The following is a 20,723-nucleotide window of genomic DNA, read 5'->3' on the forward strand; positions in this document are numbered from 1 at the left end:
TTGTGTATTTAGTAAGTTTTTTCTGTACTAGTTTAGCCTCTTCCGTTTTCCTGTCCTCTTCCTTTTGTTTCATTTTACCTTGCCACGTCCTGCAATGATGCACTATAGTAAGTTGTATTTCTGGCCATGGTTTTGCTTCCATTCCCACTACTTTCTTTAGTTGTTTCTGAACTCCTTCTGGGAGCCCTTGTACTAATATATGATAGAGTATTGCTGGTGTTTTATCCCATTGCTCTCTCGTTTCCATGCGCCACTTCTCTTGGATCTCCTGGATATAATCAACAGGATCTTCATTCTCACGCATCTTGCGAGAGGTAATTGCTCCTATGTCTGATGTGTCTGGGTACTGTACCCTCAGTGCCTGCCATAGTGCATGTCTGCAGTTTGCGAATGGTGCCCCATCGTGCGATGTGTTTGTTATTGTTACCCCATGGAATCCCGCTCTCTTCCAAATGTCATCCGCTCTATCCCCTAATATTGATATTAACAGGCTCTTTACATCTCCTACTGCTAGTTTCTGTCCTGCGGTGTGTTTTTCCATTTCATATATCCACTTACCCGCACCTCCACTCAATGATGGGAGCCTGCATTTTATATTTTCTTTATCGGTATGCTTCCAAGGGACATACTGCGGTCTAACCCCTCCTCTCTCTAAAAGTGGCATCAAGTTATGTCTCGTTTCACCCATTGTGTTCCATAATACCGAGTCCTCACACCCTTCCTCCTCTTCCCTTTCTTTTACATCTTCAATTTCGTCTGTATTTCCCCTGCTCGTAACTTTTTCTTCTCCATCTTTTCCTGTGTTTAATGTGGGCATGTTTATTCGTCTTTCCTGCCTGCGACTAGGGAGGTTTCTAAGCCGATATGCATAGGGTGTCAATTCTTCTGTGAAGGGCGCGAGTTTTATTTTGCGTAACGAGCGTGAGGTGGTTGAGCATGTAGGGTCAATGGGGGAGGGCGTGATGGGGATGGGGATGGTGCGGCTTCATGTGTTTGTCTTTCCACTATTCCTCGCTCTCCCTCCTCACTTCTCTCCAGTTCATCCATTCTCCTACTGATCCATGGTGAGTCTGTGTTGGTTCGGGTGATGTATAGTTTATCTAGACTTTCCCTTTCACTGTTACTTCCTTCTTTCTCCACTCCTTCTTCTTCCTCACTGCAAAAGTCAGTCATAAACGGCAACCCCCACTCGGTCTTTTTCCCCTTGATCATTACTGTTTGTAAATCTATTAGGTCCAGTTCTCTTGTTTCTCCTTTATCAACCACTCCCCTTTGTGCTGATGTTGTGGCTACTTCTGTGTTTCTATATACATTCCCCCATTCTCCACTCTCCCTACTCCTATCTTCTCTTTCTCCTTCATTTCTCTCCTCCATCTCCCTACTATTTTCCTCCCTTTTCCTTTTTAATTCCTCCATCACTTCACTTCTCATCTTTTCTAATATTCTTTCATCCTCCTTCTTCCTTTCCCATTTCACCCTTTCTCTTTCTACTATACTCTCTATCACCCTCCCTTCTTCGTATTTCTTAGTTGTTTCTGATAGTAATCTCCTCTTCCACATTGCCATTTCTTTTTCTTTTTCTTCTTCTTCCCTTTTCTTTTCTCGCAGTACTACTCTTGATACCCTTTCTGCTGCTGCTTTTACCCTTTCGGCTTCTCTCCTTTGCTCCTCCGTTCGTTCCCGTATTTTTTCCAATTCGTTCTTACCTTCTTTCCTTTTCCTCGCTCTCTCTTTCTCCTCCCTTTCAAGCTGCTTGATCAATTCATTCTGCTCATCCCTTAATTTTGCTAGTCGTTCCTCCAAAATCTCTTCCTGTTGTCGTAACAGCTCTTCTCCCCTCATTTCACTATCCCTGGCATTATCCTCATCTGTTTTCTTTACTACCTCCTTCTCTTCTCCTGTTAATGAACCCCGTAATTTTAATAATATCTGTGCAGCTACCCACTCATCGTTTCCTATTTCCACAGTCTGGTTTTCTCCAGTCCTCCCCTCCCCTGCTGGCATCTTCCTATGAGCCACATATGGTGGAGGGCTGTATGCCGGGTTCGAGTATCCCTCAGCCGCCCTTAACTGTCCTCTTTCTATTTCTCCTAGTTCTCTTAAAGGGTACAACCCCCCTCCCTCTGTTTTCACCCCCCTTGCTATGGGTATCTCGTTGCTCTGTTCCTTTTTTATCTCATCTGTTTTATTATTCTTTTCTCCTCCCTCTCCTCGGTTCCCCGTGTTCTTTGGGTCCTCACTCCCCTTTTTCCCATCCTCTCCTCCCTCCTTAATCTCTTTTTCTTCCGGTATTTCCCCCAAAGTGAACATTCCATTTGGTCCTGGTCGGGACCCCTGGAACATCCTTCATAAGTTAAACACCTCCACATGGTTTGCCAACTTCTTCCCTTTATATGTATTGTGCAGATGGTTTAATAATGAATGTTGGACATATGGATCGAAGCTACCATTAGGCGGCCACGGTGTTAGCATCTTGTTATCCGTCCCCTGGGTCCATTCTATGCTATATTTAATCAGTTTCTCCCTATGGGGTGGCAGTGTTGTGCAGATGTGTTGTAGTGGGGTAGTGAGTGTGTTCCCCCACCCTCCCGATCCTGCCCCGTATGACATAGTAGCGCTCCACTTGTTACCCTTCCCCTATCTGGTAGCAGTTTATCTCACTAGCAGTTTACAATGTACAGCCTTATATCGTTTACCTGGCCCCGTAAGTTTGGGGACTTACGATAGTCCGCTAAGAAAAATTATAGAAAATATGGTATGTTACATTTGTATATTTCCTTCTGTCTTTCTCTTTTTTTTTTTTTGTACAACACCCTTACGGCCCCCTGCGGCCGAGGCGCACGTAGCCCCCTGCGGCTGCGTACCCCTTATGACGTTCTTATACAGTCGTCCTATTTTCACGTGCTCCTCCCCCTTCTGCACTGGCCGTGGCCGGCGTTCTCCGTGCGCAGCCACGTTCCCCGTTTTCGCCTTTCCCCGATCAACTCATTGCCGTTTATCTCCGTTTCCACTTCCTGACCACAGTTCTCTTCCCCACCAATCTAAGGATGGAAGATGCCTTGTGCTCGGGATATCCTATGAAAGCCCTACTGGTGACGTCACCGATCTCTTCGAGCTACTGATAAGTTCTTCATATATTCTTTAAGTTCAAAATGCACTTTCAATCTACCCCCGTTAACCCTACAGCTGTCTTCCTGTCACTCTTGGAACAAGGTAATCAAATCAATAATATAATCGGACTGCGCACACTGCGTCGCCTCGCGTGTGATACGCCCCTCGACAGGAGGGCTTAACCAGCCAATTATCTTCCGTATTGGGCAACTATCTAGCTACCGCCTACAGGGAAACGTCATCTACATATCGAGTTTCTTGCTCGAACAATAGGGATCCTCATCTACTCATTGATCAATAAATGCCAAATCGTAGGAAACCATGCACACCCACACACCCTTACACGTAGTCGCGACCTAGGCCAATCAGCGTCTACGAGCGGCCGCACGTGATGTTTTCGTGCTCCGCCTCCTCCCTTCGCGTAACGTAGCCGACTGCCCTCGCACTTGTTCGGCTACCATTCATTGCATTTCCAACACTAAATTCTCAAACCTTCGCCGCGCACCTGTGTAACACCTCCCGCCTCCCTTATTTAACTCCTCCCCCCTCCCTCACAATTTCACATTGCTTGTTGTGCGTGGCATGCTCACCAAGTTCTCTTGATGCGGGGCCGCTCGACTGCGTGCACCCCTCCAAGCGGCTCGTCACCTCCCCTCGTCTGGACCACGTCTGGACACTCGCCAACCGCGGGCGGGATACTTCTCAACCGGCTCCCGAGGGCCAATATCCGGATTGCGCTGTCCGGTCTTCTCGCAGCTCTGCGATGGTCCTGTAGTCCTCAGAAAGGGGCGACGGCAGAGTGCCTGGAAAAAGTAAAAAAAAAAAAAGAAAAGGCGGATCTTAAACAGATCTCAGCAGTGCCTCCAACTTGTCGGGGGGAATTCTGCCGGGGTCAGCCGGGCCGTCTGCAGACCTCCGGGCAGGGAGGCCCCAACCCCTCCCGTATATCCCAGATGAGATAGAGTATGAGACACACGCAAGAAGCAAGGTGACTCTGCTGTTTATTAAACAAAAACGGCAGGGATGGGTCAAGGAGCGTACGCGTCCGTCCTGACACACACACAATCATGGGCTCACAGGCCCTTTTTACCTTAGTATGACGCGCTACTTGCGTCACCGTAGAAAGTTTAACAAAAAACCTATTGCCACTCTTAATTGGTTGCTCGAGTGGTAGGGTTAGTATAGCATACGTATAGAGAACAATATTAGTGGACAAGGGTGAGTCAGGTGATGTATCTGGGTTGTCCCTACAATTAGATACATGAGAATTGTTACATGAAGACTACTGATGATTGGTCAATGTTAATGGCGTCAGTGATAAGAGCCCCATGTTCTGATTGGTGCGCCCGTGAGCTTCCCAGCTTGGGACCATCGCTGTTCCCAGCTCTCGGTGTACCTGTCATTTGCAACAATGTTTCACTATGAGTACGTGCAGACAATGTGATGACTCATTCATGAGCTGGAAGGCCGACTACTCCCACTGTCGCAGATGTCCATTGAGCCTTTTAAGTGTGTCTGCCTGTGTCTTGTACCGAGGGATCCAGACGCCTTCTCTCTCCTGGACTTGGCATCCTGTCAGGTTCGGCTTGGTCACGTGAGGTGAGACCGTGTTTGAGGCAGACTTTGCACATTTAATATTGTTTTTCTACTGTGCGCCTGGTTTAATTTTGCAGGTGTGACTTTAACATTGGTGCGCGGCGTGCGAGGTTGCAACATCGTGCACTTGATGGTCTGCTTTCGGAATGTGGGTTTGGAACATTACGACCTTGGCTGTCTGCTCTCGCCGGGCTCATTCTGCAGGATCAGCAACCTGACTCTTGTTCTTTTAACGTCCATGGGAGCTCTTGCTTGCGGCCTACTTAGGCCTGGTGTATAGGTGGAACCGTTTGGTGCACAGGCGCTTTAGGTTATAGTAACATATTGTCTTATGACCAGTATCATGTCTTCGTTATATTTCTCATTATGGCACCTGGGTTTAGGAGAAGCGTAAGCAAGCTCTTTAGATGAGTTCATGATGCGTCTTGCGTTTCTGCATTTTGAGAGCCTATGTGGAAAATAATAAAGATGCACGTCCGTGAGTATGTCTGTCGCCTACGTCATAGCACTGAGTATATTCTTCGTGTAGATTGGTGCGGGAGTGTCCAGTGTGTATATTTGCACAGGTGTGCTGACCGTTGGCTAGGTCGTCATGGCATCTCTAACGACGTGTTGGTTTTAGTCTAGTTGATCCGTGCCGCAGGTGTCAGCATGGGCAGGGCGTGCTGTTGGGCAGGCAGATGGACACCTCCGTATGTTCCTGTACCAGTGTATTTGGTCGTCTGGTAGATGGGCAAACTCTTCTCGTGGCGGGTGCCTGGGCTGTGATCCTTTAGGCCAGGCGCGAGAGGGTAAGGACGGGAGCCTGTTTTTCCATTCTCCCACTTCAGACCTTATCCTGGCTGTGTGTAATTTTATAATACACTACTTAGTGTTTTTCTGCAATTATACTGTTATTTCTCCCATCTTCTAATATTATAATTTTTAGATAGCTGTGTGTGTAAAAATTTGTTTAGATAGCAGACAGGTTTGGAAGTGACAGTTGATTATAGCAGATGGGAAAAAAGACAGTGGGCCTCATTATGACCCTGGCGCTAATGGGTTAACGGCGCCGTAAAAGGCTGCGGCGCCGTTAACCCATTAGCTCCTTACTACGAGGTCCCTTTGAGGGACCCGACCTGAATGGCTGGTCTACACCAGCCGTTAAAGTAGGGACCCGCAAAGGGACCTTGGTGCTAAGTACGGTACCGCAATTTGCAGTACCGTACTTAGCGCCTTCCCCAGTCCTATTGAGCCCTATGGGGCAAAAATGGGAATGGGGAAGGGCCAATGTTCAATGGGGAATTACCGTCCCGCCAACCTTGGAATGGGGTGGTAATTCCCCATTGAACATTGGCGGACTCGTTACGATACCAGCACCAACCATGGTGCTAATAGCGCCATGGTTTAGCGCCAGTATCGTAATGAGGACCAGTAAGTTCATTTTATAGGTTATACAGATTAAGTGACAGTTACTCTGTTTATATGCATTCATAAGAGTTGTACTTGTACTGTGCAGAAAATATGCATACCTGTAGCTTGTATGCATGAATGCTGATATGCATGCAGCTGCAAGTAGAAATCTTGGAGACCTGTACAGTAGTTTTTGTAGTAGGTGCTTTCCAATTATATGAGACTTGTACTCAGAGTAATCTACAGTTCATTCGAAATGCTGAACTCTGATGATGCAGTTAGATGTAGAGGTCTTGAATGTGATTGGTGGATGGTTGTGTGACTGTTTAGCTGTATCCAATGAGGGGATGGCACAGTGAGTGAAGTGGAAATGGTAGAAGGGCTGTCTAGGTTACGATATGTCAGCGGACATAACGGAAGTCCACGCACACCGCGTATTACATATGGGGATTTTGGGGTGGAGAGGCATGCAAATGAGAATGAGCAGAGGAATTGATTGGTTAGAAAAATTTGGTGGGTGTGTTGTGTAAGAAGACAGTTTGTCAGAAGGTCTTTTTCCTGAGAGAAGAACAGTTAGCTATGACTGTGTGTTTCAGAAAACAGACTGTCTGGATTTTGGGAGACTCATGGATACATTGGTTGGAGGTGCATGCACAACGCTGTGGAGTAGCTGCAGATCTTGGATTCCCTCATGTGGAAGTGCACTGGCATGGAGTACGCAGAAAGAAGTGGCTGGCATCATCCAGACATAATTATAATTAATTGTGGAGGGGACATGTGTCAGGAATTTCTTTGCAATTTGCGATGAAAGAAGGACTTGGGAAGTCATGGACATGTTTCCAAATTCCCAAGTAATTTTTTCTCGTATTGCGCAGAGACAAATGTGGCTGCATTCTTCTTCATTTGGTCCACAAATGGAGAAAGCGAGGCGCAATTTCAATAAGGCTGTTTGTGCCTTTCTAAGAGATGTTGGCAAGTCCTCTTTTCACAATGAAAATATTATGTTTTGTAGCACAAACATTTTTGGTAGACATGGAGTCCATCTTACTTATGCTGGTAATCAGATTTTTCTGAGAAATGTAAAAAATGCATTGCGTCCTTTTGTGAAATTACAGCCAGCTTTTTTGCAGTAGGTGTTGATTTTTTAAAGTTTTTCAAATACAAAAAACCCCACAAAAGACTCTTTTCAGAGCCACCACTTTCTCCCAGAGAAAAGTGCAATAATTTTGATAGGGCAACACCCCAAAATGTTTGATGTTCGCGAGCTATCCGCGGACTTCTAAAAAAAATTTAAAAAAGCAGGAGCCTGCTCAATTTATTTCCCACTTCTATTTTTTGACATTGAAAGGTGGCTCTGAAATTGGATTGGAAGCAATACGACACAGAGCAACATGGGTGCGATCCCCAGGTCCTCGCTTAAAAACCTCTGTGTATTAAGTGCGTTATAAACAACCTATCATATCATGCATTAAGTCCCGAGCGAACCTCGGCCCTGGGCAGTCAATGGTCAGAAATTGCGTATGTAAATCCACACAGGAGACACGCAATCCCCAATTAGAAGTCAGAAGTCTCAGAATGCTGGTCAATACCACCAGCAGGCATTTTCAGCCTTAACCATTTCCATTTTTTTTATCTCCTTACAACACCTGCCTGCTGAGCTTCGATCAATCTTCATGAAATCTATGCCACAGCCTCACCTCCCGCTTCACCACCCAAAGCTGCAATCATCCCCATGTACCATGGAAAGGGGGCTCCAAGCCTAAAACAGTGTTAGAGCCATTGTGGAAGTTGCCCATTGGAAACAATAGTCGGAAGATACCACAAAGGAACACCAGAGGGCTGCTGATGGGGATGAACATTGCCAAAGGCATCCATCGAGGGAAACTCTGGACCTCCTAGCAACAATGGGCTGGGTGCATTCGGCTCTTAGACTGGTGCTCTGAAAAGAGCCTTTTTTTTGTTGAATTTTTGTTGTTTTGTATTTTTTGGGTTTTTTTACACACAACACACTAGGAGAGGAGGGGAAAGTAGGGTAAGGGTGGACACCAACCACAGGGATCAGGGATAAGAAAGGGCGGGTGGAGAGAGGAAGATGTAGGGCGGGCCTTACTTAGGTGGTGAGCAGGTCTTCTCATGCTCTGAGACCAGAGTCTCAAAAGCACTTTGAAGTCTCTCCCCCCTGCAGAGTACTGCGTCGCAGTAAATACACAAAACTGTGACCCTCGAAAGGTAAGGGTCTTCAGCACTGTGAATGGCCTGTGAGGCAGCTGGAGGGATGTGCTCTCCCACAGGAGTGTGTGTCTTGTGGTGAGAGGGGCAAAAACAGAGGATGAAGTAGAGGAACTCAACCTACTACGCTCGTTGCAAGGTACAATCTTACGAACAGCCCTACCGTGGAACGACTTTAGGTGTCGCTTCATAGTAGTCATACCAAAGCTGTATGAACCAAGCCTTCCGCGACTCAGTACCATTCTGCACTCGTTGCAGGTGACTTTGTTTGCACGCGCCTTGGATATGTTACCATGAATGGTAAATAACCACCACACCCATGACTCACGGCGAGTGCTGGTAGTAGGGACTTCCACTACCTCATCCTCGTCATCCTCTTCATCCTCCTCTGCATCCTCACGCCTGTTCCCCTCTTCAGGCCCTTGGGGAGGTGGTGGTGGTGGAGGGGGTGGGGTGGTGCTGAGGCAGATGTAGCACCAGGTGGAAGAACAGCAGCCGTGGATGCCATCAGGATACAGCAAAGGCAGCAAAATCTGGAAGATTGCAATCCAAAGTAGACAGTGTTCTGTCAGATAGCCAGAAGCACAATGAGGATGAGCTCTGGGTGTGGCCTTTTATAGGGGTGCTGGTGTGTGGTTCATGGACACCTGCGCTGTCCGTAGACAGGACGAACACCCCAAAAGTGCTCAAAAAGTTCTAAAAAATATGTAGAAAGTCAGGGTTATTGTCTGGGACATGTGCTATGGTGCATTTTTTGTATAAAATACTGTGGATTGCCCGAAAAGGTACTTTTAAAATGTTCGGGGACCCAGACAGTGTCCGTAATTCAGGACACACGCTCAGCATGGGTGCGGTCACATTATGGCATCGCGAACATGTCCGCAAACGGAAGAGGTGTTCGCAGGACATCAAATGCACGGGAATGGTTGTGCGCATGTGCGCGGGTGTTTTACGGACAGTGTTCGGGTCCTGAAATTAATTTAAAGTGCGACACAAACCACGCAAACACTAACGGACAGGCGCAATGTTAGGAGAATTTACCGGTGTGGTGCCCATGTGTGTAGATGTTCTTTAGACAGTACGACAGGTATAGTGTCCTTCGAACACCTACATTTTGGTTAATTGGACATCCCTGACACCGAGTGTGTTCTTAGAACAGTTTCAACTTGCCTGCGAACAGTACAGACAGGTATAGTGTCCTTAGGACACCTCCATTTTGATAAATTGCGGACATCCCGGACACCGAGTGTGATCTTAGAACAGTTTCAACTTGCCAGCGAACAGTACGGACAGGTATAGTGTTCTTACGACACCTCCATTTTGGTTAATTGCGGATATCCCAGACACTGACAGGGTAATTCATAGAATTTCGCAGAAAAGTGTCGCAAGCGGCTGGCGCAGAGTGTCCGCGTGCGATTGTCTGGCCAGGCACGTGCGCTAAAACCGATTTCCGCGCACAGCGTATTCATGGATTTTAGGCTCCCAAACCAGCCGTGGCGCAGAGTATCGCAGCGACCCTGCAGCAGCGCCAGTAACGCCCCCAAGAACGCCCTCGCGCAAGGAAAAGCCATCAAAATCGCGAAATCATCGCAAAGGGCTGCGCTAACCCTGGACCAGTTTACAGGGCTGCCAAACAAGGAACGCAAAGCGGGTAACGTGCATATCAGGGGTACGCGTGAAGTTATAAACGCGATTAGCCAGGGTGCCAGGGTACGTGTATTTCAGGGGTGCGCAGGAAGTTCAACACGCGATAGTCCAGGGAACGTGTATTACAGGGGTACGCGGGAAGTTCAACACGCGATAGTCCAGGGAACGTGAATTACAGGGGTACGCGGGAAGTTCAACACGAGATTGTCCAGGGAACGTGTATTACAGGGGTACGCGGGAAGTTCAACACGCGATAGTCCAGGGAACGTGAATTACAGGGGTACGCGGGAAGTTCAACACGCCATTGTCCAGGGAACGTGTATTACAGGGGTACGCGGGAAGTTCAACACGCGATTGTCCAGGGAACGTGTATTACAGGGGTACGCGGGAAGTCTTACATGCGATTAGCCAGGGCACATGTAATACAGGGGTACGCGGGAATTATCACACGCGATTTGGCAGGGTACATGAATTACAGGGGTGCGTGGGAATTATCACACGCCAATTTGCTGGGTACGTGTATTACAGGGGTGCGTGGGAATTATCACACGCGATTAGGCTGGGTGGGTCCTCACAGGTGTTCCCTGTACACCCTCCATGGCCCCTGCAGGCAGCCCACAAAACAGGGGACTACCCTGCACACCTGCTCATGTCCCCCTGCACCCCCACCCCCCAGCCACCAGGGGCACCCACCACCAGGCCCCCACCCATGTCTCCTACCACCCCCACCCCCCAGCAGTGCAGGGGCAGCCTCCACCAGGCCCCCACTCATGCCCGACTCATGTCTCCCACCACCCCCACCCCCCAGCACTGTGGGGCACCTGCCAGCAGGCCCCAACCCATGTCACCCACCACCCCCACCCCCCAGCAGTGCAGGGGCATCCTCCACCAGGCCCACACTCATGGCCCCTATCACCCCCACACCCCCCCCCACCACCAGGGGCACCCTCCACCAGGCCCCCACTCATGTCTCCCAGCGTGCTACGTGTATTTCAGGGGTGCGCGGGAAGTCCCACTTGCGAATAGCCTGGGCGTGTGAATTTCAGGGGTGCGCGGGAAGTTCCACTCGCGAATAGCCTGGGCGCGTGTATTTCAGGGGTGCGCGGGAAGTTCCACACGCGAATAGCCTGGGCGCATGCATTTCAGGGGTGCGCGGGAAGTTTTACACGCGACTTCAGCAGGGTACGTGTATTTCAGGGGTGCGCGGGAATTCTCACACGCGATTTGGCTTGGTACGTGTATTACAGGGGTGCGTGGGAAGTTACACACGCGATTAGGCTGGGTGGGTCCTCACAGGTGTTCCCTGTACACCCTCCACGGCCCCTGCAGGCAGCCCACAAAACAGGGGACTACCCTGCACACCTGCTCATGTCACCCACCAGCCCCACCCCCCACCATCCAGGGGCACCCTCAACCAGGCCCCCACCCATGTCTCCCACCACCCCCACCCCCCCAGTCACCAGGGGCAGCCCCCACCAGGCCCCCACTCATGTCCCCTATCACCCCCACCCCCCCAGTCACCAGGGGCAGCCCCCACCAGGCCCCCACTCATGTCCCCTATCACCCCCACCCCCCCCAGTCACCAGGGGCAGCCTCCACCAGGCCCCCACTCATGTCCCCTATCACCCCCACCCCCCCAGTCACCAGGGGCAGCCCCCACCAGGCCCCCACTCATGTCCCCTATCACCCCCACCCCCCCAGTCACCAGGGGCACCCACCACCAGGCCCCCACTCATGTCTCCCACCACCCCCAGCCACCAGGGGCACCCACCACCAGGCCCGCACCCATGTCTCCCACCACCCCACCCCCCGCCACCAGGGGCACCCACCACCAGGCCCGCACCCATGTCTCCCACCACCCCACCCCCCAGCCACCAGGGGCACCCACCACCAGGCCCCCACTCATGTCTCCCACCACCACCACCCCCCAGCCACCAGGGGCACCCACCACCAGGCCCGCACCCATGTCTCCCACCACCCCACCACCCAGCAGTGCAGGGGCAGCCTCCACCAGGCCACCACTCATGTCTCCCACCACCCCCACCCCCCAGCCACCAGGGCCACCCACCACCAGGCCCCCACTCATGTCTCCCACCACCCCCACCCCCCAGTCACCAGGGGCACCCACCACCATACACCCCACCAACCTGGATGACTCTGTGCCATCTTCCCTCGTTGGGCCCTGTGGGGTCCCAGCTGCCTCTTCTGCTGCTGAGGAGTCCAACTCCGACCTCCGCCTCTTGGACCTCCCCTTGCCAGCTGCGGCCTGGGACGCGGCACCAGTCTCCTCACTCCCCGACGAGATCACAATTTGGGAGGGGATCTGGCCCTTGCGTCTCCGGCTTGTGGTGCGACCCCTGCCGCTGTGCTCCACAGCACCTGCTCCGTCCTCTTCATCAGTTGACGGTGCAGACAGGGAGAAAGAAAACACAGGCATCAGGGCACTGTAAAATGGACTCATACACACATGACAGTTATACATGAGTGCCATAGGTAAACCTCAGACATGGCATCACAATCCCCAACACACATGTCATTTCAACTTGCACACATGAGCCATACCACAGCCATGATGCAACAGCCAGCACCATCCATTCACATACAACAGCATGTGCAGCCAAAGGTCATCCACACATCACATGCAACATAGGGAGTACACTACACATGCACACACAACACCAAACCTGCATGCATGTGCAGTGGCATACATACTCACCAAGCAGCCATGTATCGCCATGCCGCCCAGCATCTAGGTCCCGGCATAGGGTGGACATTCGGTAAATGAAGCTGTCGTGGGTGGACCCGGGATAGTTGGCATATACTGAGGTGATGATTCCTTTGGCATTACATACTACCTGCACGTTGATGGAATGCCAGTGCTTGCGGTTCCTATAGATGTGCTCAGATGCCCTGGGGGGACGTAGAGCCACATGGGTGCAGTTGATGGCACCTAGCACTTTGGGGAATCGTGCCACACCGTAAAAATCCTGGGCCGCAGCATGCCTTTTTGCAGGTGTTCTGGGCAGGTATATGTGCCTGCGGACTGATGGGCGTGCAGTGATGATGTCCAAGACCTGGTGTAGGCAGCGTGACTGGGTGGCCTGTGACACCCCACCCACTATGGCACTTGTCCGCTGAAATGATCCAGTGGCTAAGAAGTGCAGTACATTGAGGACCTTCTCCAGGGGGCTGAGTGCTTGGGAGCACAGGGTGGGTGATGTGAGGTCATCCTCCCACTCACTCACCAGGTCCAGTATAATGTGTGGTGGAAACCTGGACCTTCCATACACCTGGTCATCAGGCATCCCGAACAGGCTGGTTCTGGGTGTGAATATTCTGGCCCTGACTCTCCTCCTCCTCCTCCTTTGGTAGCCCACTGCCACTGCTGCTAGGAACGGTATGTTCATCCTGGCATCTGGCTTGTCATTTGATAAGTGCGCAAATTAATGCTTTGCGCGTGTACTAGGCGAGCGTGTGACCCGCGCACCCCTGGAATCTAGTTCCCAGTCCAATAGCGTGTGGAAATTCCCACGCACCACGGGATACAGGTGCGCTGACGTACTTGCGTGTGTAAGTGCCCGCGCACCCCTGAAATACACGTACATAGGCCAATCGCGTGTAAGCGCACTTTTGTCCAATTACACGCGATGACACTCGGACGTGCAGTATTTTCACGTGTGCTCCGTCATCACGTGCTGAGTGTGGAACACCCGTGCGGGTCACGTCACAGACGCGCTTACGTGCTGAGGGACTCTGGTCCAATAGAATCGCGTATGCGTGCTGACGCGCTTACGCGCTAAGGGCCTTTCCTCAGATTTCACGCTGACGTGCAGGATTTTCACGTGCCAAATCACTCCGTATCAAGCTGGCCACCCGAAAACACACGGAAGACCACGCTCCTGCCCAGAAGGCCGAGTTACTGCCCCCCAGTGCCCCGAGCAGCCTCCCACGTGCCATCTGCTGCTGCCTGCCTGCCTGCCTGCTGCCACCGTGCCCTGCCATTTGGTGCCTGCACATCAGCCATCTGCAGGGGTCCAGTTGCTGTGTCCACCCCTGCTGGAACTGAAGACTCCCAACTGGGATTACATCGCTCCACAGCCCAGCCCCAGGACCCAGTTGCCCACCCACACCTGCCTCTGGGGTTGCCATGTCGGGCACTTCCACATCTGGCACCAGTGGCAACCCCAGGCCAGAGAGGCAGAGGGGCACCAGCTTCACTGCCACCGAAGTTGGTGTCCTGGTGGAGCATGTCCTGGGGCAGTATGATGCCCTCTTTGGATCGTCCCGCGCCAGCAAGGAAGGACGGGAGAGGATCTGGGCCGACTGTGTGGTTGCCATCAACGCGGAGGGGGTGGCAACCCGCAACGTCCAGGAGATCAAGAAGCGCTGGGAGGACTTGAGGTCCAGGACCCTTGTGAAGGCCCGGCGCCTCGTGGAGGGGGGCCTGGGCCACATGAGTTCCATCCAGAAGAGGGTCCTGGAACGCGTACGCCCAGCGCTCCACGCCCAGATCCTTGAGAGGGAGGCCCGTCTGGAGTTGAGCGGTAAGTGTCCAAGCATTACTGTGTGAGACAGGGCATGTTGCGGTGTGCTGGTTCTATGATACTTGCCTGTATGTGTGCCATAGGCCATGTATGCATGTATGTGTGCAGGGACATCATGGTAATGCATGTGCGACCAGTGATGTGTGACCCACGTGGTTGTTGCATGTGTCCAAATGCGGCATGGGGAGCCCTATGCAGATTTTGAACATGAGAGCATGCCAGTCTCTGTACCTGGACATGGGTGGGGGTGAGGGATGGGTGCTGATGCCAGGTACATATATGGTAGCCATGTCTGTGTGCCTGACCTGCGTGTCTGTGACTTGTGCATGCCATGGATGCATGACACATGTGTGTGACAATGCACAGATTCAGTGAAGCAGCCAACTTACCCTTGTTTTGGCTGTGTTTGGTGTGTTTGGGGCCAGATGGATGTGACTGAGGTGAAGTGTGTGCATGTGATATGCATGAGCCATGATGCATGTGAGTTGCATATCATTGAATGTTTCAAGAGTCCATTGGACATGCATGGAAATATCCATGGCATGCAGCATGCCTGTTACTGTGTGTGTTTTGCCTGGACTGACCCATGTGTTGTGGAGGGACATGATGGAAGTGTACTTTGACAGTGGTGCTCATCTGCTATTGCTTCCTGTCTAGGGGACCATTGTGCAGTACCCTGATGCTTGTGTTCTTTGTCTCCCTCTACGCAGCGGCTAGTGAAGAAGAGGGCGGAGACGGCGCTGTGGAGCAAGGCGGCGGGGATGCACCCACGGCTGCAGCGGAAGGGGTGGGTGAGCCCCCACAGGGGCCTGCTACGGCGGGAGACGGTGAGGAGCCCTCCAGGTTGGTGATTTGCACAGAGGAGGAGGAGGCCGCCGCTGGGGCACACATAGGGCCTGGTGTGGGCATCCCTGCTGGTGCAAGTGGTGCAGTCCAGGGCCAGGGGCAGGAGGCAACACAGGTCACCGTGGAGGGGCCTGTGCATGTCGCTGTCCCTGACCCTGTGAGTGCACCACCATGCACCAGCAGGGATGCCCCGTCCCAGGCCCATCCGCAGGTAGTGGGGATGTCCATGTCACCTGACTCCCCTCCACCTGCGGACGTGGGAACCCCTGGCCGTGTGGAGAAGGTCCTGATTGGGGTCGCGATGCGCACGGCTGTGATTCGTGATGCCGTGCGTGCTTCCCGGGAGGAGCACGCACGTCATCACGAAGTGCACCGTGCCGACGTGGCCCAATTGGGATCGGCCATGTTCGGGGGTTTCCTGCATGTGTTGGCCAATGTGGCGGCCATCTCCTCCTCTGTGCAGGCTATCCACCAGTCGTTCTCCTTGCCGTCTTCCGGGCCAGATGCCACCAGGGCCCCCTGTGGACCTGCCCCGACCAATGCAGCCAGCCCGGTGGGGATCCCATCCCTGCCACAGTTGGGAGTCGGAGGTCCAGCAGGGGTGGACAACACTGCAACTGGACCCCAGCAGATGGAAGATGTGACAGCATCATCAGGCAGGGCACGTGCACGACGGCGTCGGTGGTTTCCATCAGCCTGGATGCCGTCGTGCTGGCAGAGGCAGTGGCGTCGGAGGCAGCAGCGGGCTCGACGTGGGAGGCATAATGGCTCGGGGCCATCAAGATCAGAGGGGCAGCCATCGGCCGGAGGGCAGGGCAACCCTGGGATGGTGGTGTCTTCCATGTGGGAGGAGTTGGTCCAGCGGATAGGTGCGGAGCGGCAGCGGGCGGAAGAGGAGCGGCTCACCATGGTCAGGGCAGAGTTCTCCATGCGTCGGGCATTGAGGCGGGCTGAGTGCCTCGAGGAAGCTCGCAGGGAGTTTGAGCTGAACATGGGGTTATCCCTGCGAGACCTCGGGGCCAGGACAGAGTCCCGCCTCCAGGACATCGACATGGAGTTCGATGATGCCCTGGCCAGCAACATCAACAAGTGAGCCGCAGGACTTGCCCGCTGCCTTTGTATATAGTTATTTAGTTAGTTAGTGTTAGGTTTCCTTTAATTTGTTTTATTATTTTGGACCGCTCGGACAATGGCCACTTTTTTGTATATATTTTTTAGATTAGGTAGTAGTAGGTTTCATTTATGGTGTTGTGCTCATGGACCCTGGAACATTCCTGTATATAGTTGGCTTTTTGTAGATACTTATTTTTCATTTCTTATTGTGTTCACCATGAGGAAATGGTTTTTCCTTTTTTTTCATACTACATGATATTGCTTTGGACGACATTTTTTTTTATTCCTTTGTTTTTTTGATTATGACTTTTGTTCTCGGACATGGACCATTACTTTGCTTATCCACATAGTTGTATGTTTGATTTGTTTACTTATTTTGAATCTATAATACATTTTTTATTTTTACTTTCACTTGTGTTATTTTCTCATTGATTTCATACATGTCATGATATGTGTTTTGACATTCACTTGCACCCATTGTGTATGTGTGTGTGTCGGGCATGTGTCCATTTACATTGTTGCCATTGGGGTTGTATCATGTAATTGCATTCACTATGTGGGTGGATGCTATCCTTGCCTGGGTGTTTGTGCTGGGTATGCTGCCCATTACTGCCATGATTGTGTATCGTCAGGACCTGGGGCCAGGGGGACATGTGTGGGTGCCTGGTGGAGGTTGCCCCTGCACTGCTGGGGGGTGGGGGTGGTGGGAGACATGAGTGGGGGCCTGGTGGAGGTTGCCCCTGCACTGCTGGGGGGTGGGGGTGGTGGGAGACATGAGTGGGGGCCTGGTGGAGGTTGCCCCTGGATGGTGGGGGGTGGGGGTGATAGGGGACATGGGTGGGGGCCTGGTGGAGGTTGCCCCTGCACTGCTGGGGTGTGGGGGTGGTGGGAGACATGAGTGGGGGCCTGGTGGAGGGTGACCCTGGTGGCTGGGAGGTGGGGGTGGTGGGAGACATGAGTGGGGGCCTGGTGGAGGCTGCCCCTGCACTGCTGGGGTGTGGGGGTGGTGGGAGACATGAGTGGGGGCCTGGTGGAGGCTGCCCCTGCACTGCTGGGGTGTGGGGGGGGTGGGAGACATGAGTGGGGGCCTGGTGGAGGGTGCCCCTGGTGGCTGGGGGGTGGGGGTGGTGGGAGACATGAGTGGGGGCCTGGTGGAGGTTGCCCCTGGATGGTGGGGGGTGGGGGTGATAGGGGACATGAGTGGGGGCCTGGTGGAGGTTGCCCCTGGATGGTGGGGGGTGGGGGTGATAGGGGACATGAGTGGGTGCCTGGTGGAGGTTGCCCCTGCACTGCTGGGGGGTGAGGGTGGTGGGAGACATGAGTGGGGGCCTGGTGGAGGTTGCCCCTGGATGGTGGGGGGTGGGGGTGATAGGGGACATGAGTGGGGGCCTGGTGGAGGTTGCCCCTGCACTGCTGGGGGGTGGGGGTGGTGGGAGACATGAGTGGGGGCCTGGTGGAGGTTGCCCCTGGATGGTGGGGGGGGGGGGTGGTGGGAGACATGAGTGGGGGCCTGGTGGAGGGTGACCCTGGTGGCTGGGGGTGGGGGTGGTGGGTGACATGAGTGGGGGCCTGGTGGAGGCTGCCCTGCACTGCTGGGGGGTGGGGGTGGTGGGAGACATGAGTGGGGGCCTGGTGGAGGGTGACCCTGGTGGCTGGGGGGTGGGGGTGGTGGGTGACATGAGTGGGGGCCTGGTGGAGGCTGCCCCTGCACTGCTGGGGGGGTGGGGGTGGTGGGTGACATGAGTGGGGGCCTGGTGGAGGGTGCCCCTGGTGGCTGAGGGTGTGGGGGTGGTGGTAGACATGAGTGGGGCCTGGTGGAGGGTGACCCTGGTGGCTGGGGGGTGGGGGTGGTGGGTGACATGAGTGGGGGCCTGGTGGAGGGTGCCCCTGCACTGCTGGGGTGTGGGGGTGGTGGGAGACATGAGTGGGCCCTGGTGGAGGGTGACCCTGGTGGCTGGGGGTTGGGGGTGGTGGGTGACATGAGTGGGGGCCTGGTGGAGGGTGCCCCTGGTGGCTGGGGGGTGGGGGTGATAGGGGACATGGGTGGGGGCCTGGTGGAGGGTGACCCTGGTGGCTGGGGGGTGGGGGTGGTGGGAGACATGAGTTGGACATGGGTGGGGGCCTACTGGCAGGTGCCCCACAGTGCTGGGGGGTGGGGGTGGTGGGGGACATGAGTTGGACATGGGTGGGGGCCTGCTGGCAGGTGCCCCACAGTGCTGGGGGGTGGGGGTGCAAGGGGACATGTGTTGGTGTTCATTAGTTCAAGGAGACATGTGCCTTTGCTGGGGGGCATGGCCATGTTGGGTGGGCTGCCTGCGGGACATGACCAGGGATGCAGGGTAGTCCCCTGTGGTGTGGGCTGCCTGCAGGGGCCATGGAGGGTGTACAGGGTACACCTGGGAGGACCCACACTGGCAAATCACATGTGGGACTCCCCGGCACCCCTGAAATACACGTACCGTGCAGAAATCGCGTGTAAAACTTCCCGCGCACCCCTGAAATACACGCGCCCAGGCTATTCGCGTGTAAAACTTCCCGCGCACCCCTGAAATACATGCGCCCAGGCTATTCGTGTGTGGAACTTCCCGCGCACCCCTGAAATACACGCGCCCAGGCTATTCGCGTGTAAAACTTCCCGCGCACCCCTGAAATACACGCGCCCAGGCTATTCGCGTGTGGAACTTCCCGCGCACCCCTGAAATACACGCGCCCAGGCTATTCGCGTGTAAAACTTCCCGCGCACCCCTTAAATACACGCGCCCAGGCTATTCGCGTGTGGAACTTCCCGCGCACCCCTGAAATACACGCGCCCAGGCTATTCGCGTGTGGAACTTCCCGCGCACCCCTGAAATACACGCACCCAGGCTATTCGCGTGTGGAACTCCCCGCGCACCCCTGAAATACACGCGCCCAGGCTATTCGCGTGTGGAACTTCCCGCGCACCCCTGATATACACGCGCCCAGGCTATTCGCGTGTGGAACTTCCCGCGCACCCCTCAAATTCACGCGCCCAGGCTATTCGCGTGTGGAACTTCCCGCGCACCCCTGGAATACACGCGCCCAGGCTATTCGCGTGTGGAACTTCCCACGCACCCCTGAAATACACGCGCCCAGGCTATTCGCGTGTGGAACTTCCCGCGCACCCCTCAAATTCACGCGCCCAGGCTATTCGCGTGTGGAACTTCCCGCGAACCCCTGTAATACACGTAGCCCGCTCCCCCAGGCCCGATCGCGTGAGGAACTTCACGCGAACCCCTGTAATACACGTAGCCCGCTCCCCCAGGCCCGATCGCGTGAGGAACTTCACGCGAACCCCTGTAATACACGTAGCCCGCTCCCCCAGGCCCGATCGCGTGTGAAACTTCACGCGAACCCCTGACATACACGTAGCACTCTCCCCCAGGCCCGATCGCGTGAGGAACTTCACGCGAACCCCTGTAATACACGTAGCCCACTCCCCCAGGCCCGATCGCGTGAGGAACTTCACGCGAACCCCTGAAATACACGTAGCCCGCTCCCCCAGGCCCGATCGCGTGAGGAACTTCACGCGAACCCCTGTAATACACGTAGCCCGCTCCCCCAGGCCCGATCGCGTGTGAAACTTCACGCGAACCCCTGACATACACGTAGCACTCTCCCCCAGGCCCGATCGCGTGAGGAACTTCACGCGAACCCCTGTAATACACGTAGCCCGCTCCCCCAGGCCCGATCGCGTGAGGAACTTCACGCGAACCCCTGTAATACACGTAGCCCGCTCCCCCAGGCCCGATCGCATGAATAACTTCACGCGAACCCCTGTGATGCACGTACCCTGCAAATCGCATGTGACACTTCCCGCGCACCCCGGTATACATGCACACGTATTTTTTGTCAGCGGGTGTCCGTGTTTGTGGCTACCCCTTTGCACGTCATTTTTCCTGGAGGGCCACAGTATGGGACATTCATCATGGCAGTATATAGGTGCTATTTGTTGGCGCACCTTTTGGCGCACACTTCTTACAGCCGCAGAGACGCTACCGCCTCCTTTCTTGTGGCGGTCGTGTTTGTGCCTGTGCGCTGGTTTGAGCGTGCGTTTTTTTCCCCTATTCTATTCCATGAATACGTGTTGTAGGCGAGCGTGTGGGCGTTCCGCGCACTTGTGCCCTGTACTTCCCCCGTGACGCCCACGTTTTGACAAGTTGTTCCCCATTCCGAGTGTTACGCCCGTGTTCCGCCTACTTTTATTGCGTGCGCCGCGCTATGTGC

Source organism: Ambystoma mexicanum, chromosome 9 (genome assembly GCF_040938575.1).
Source record: "Ambystoma mexicanum isolate Mex_15411 chromosome 9, UKY_AmexF1_1, whole genome shotgun sequence".
NCBI lineage: Eukaryota > Metazoa > Chordata > Amphibia > Caudata > Ambystomatidae > Ambystoma > Ambystoma mexicanum.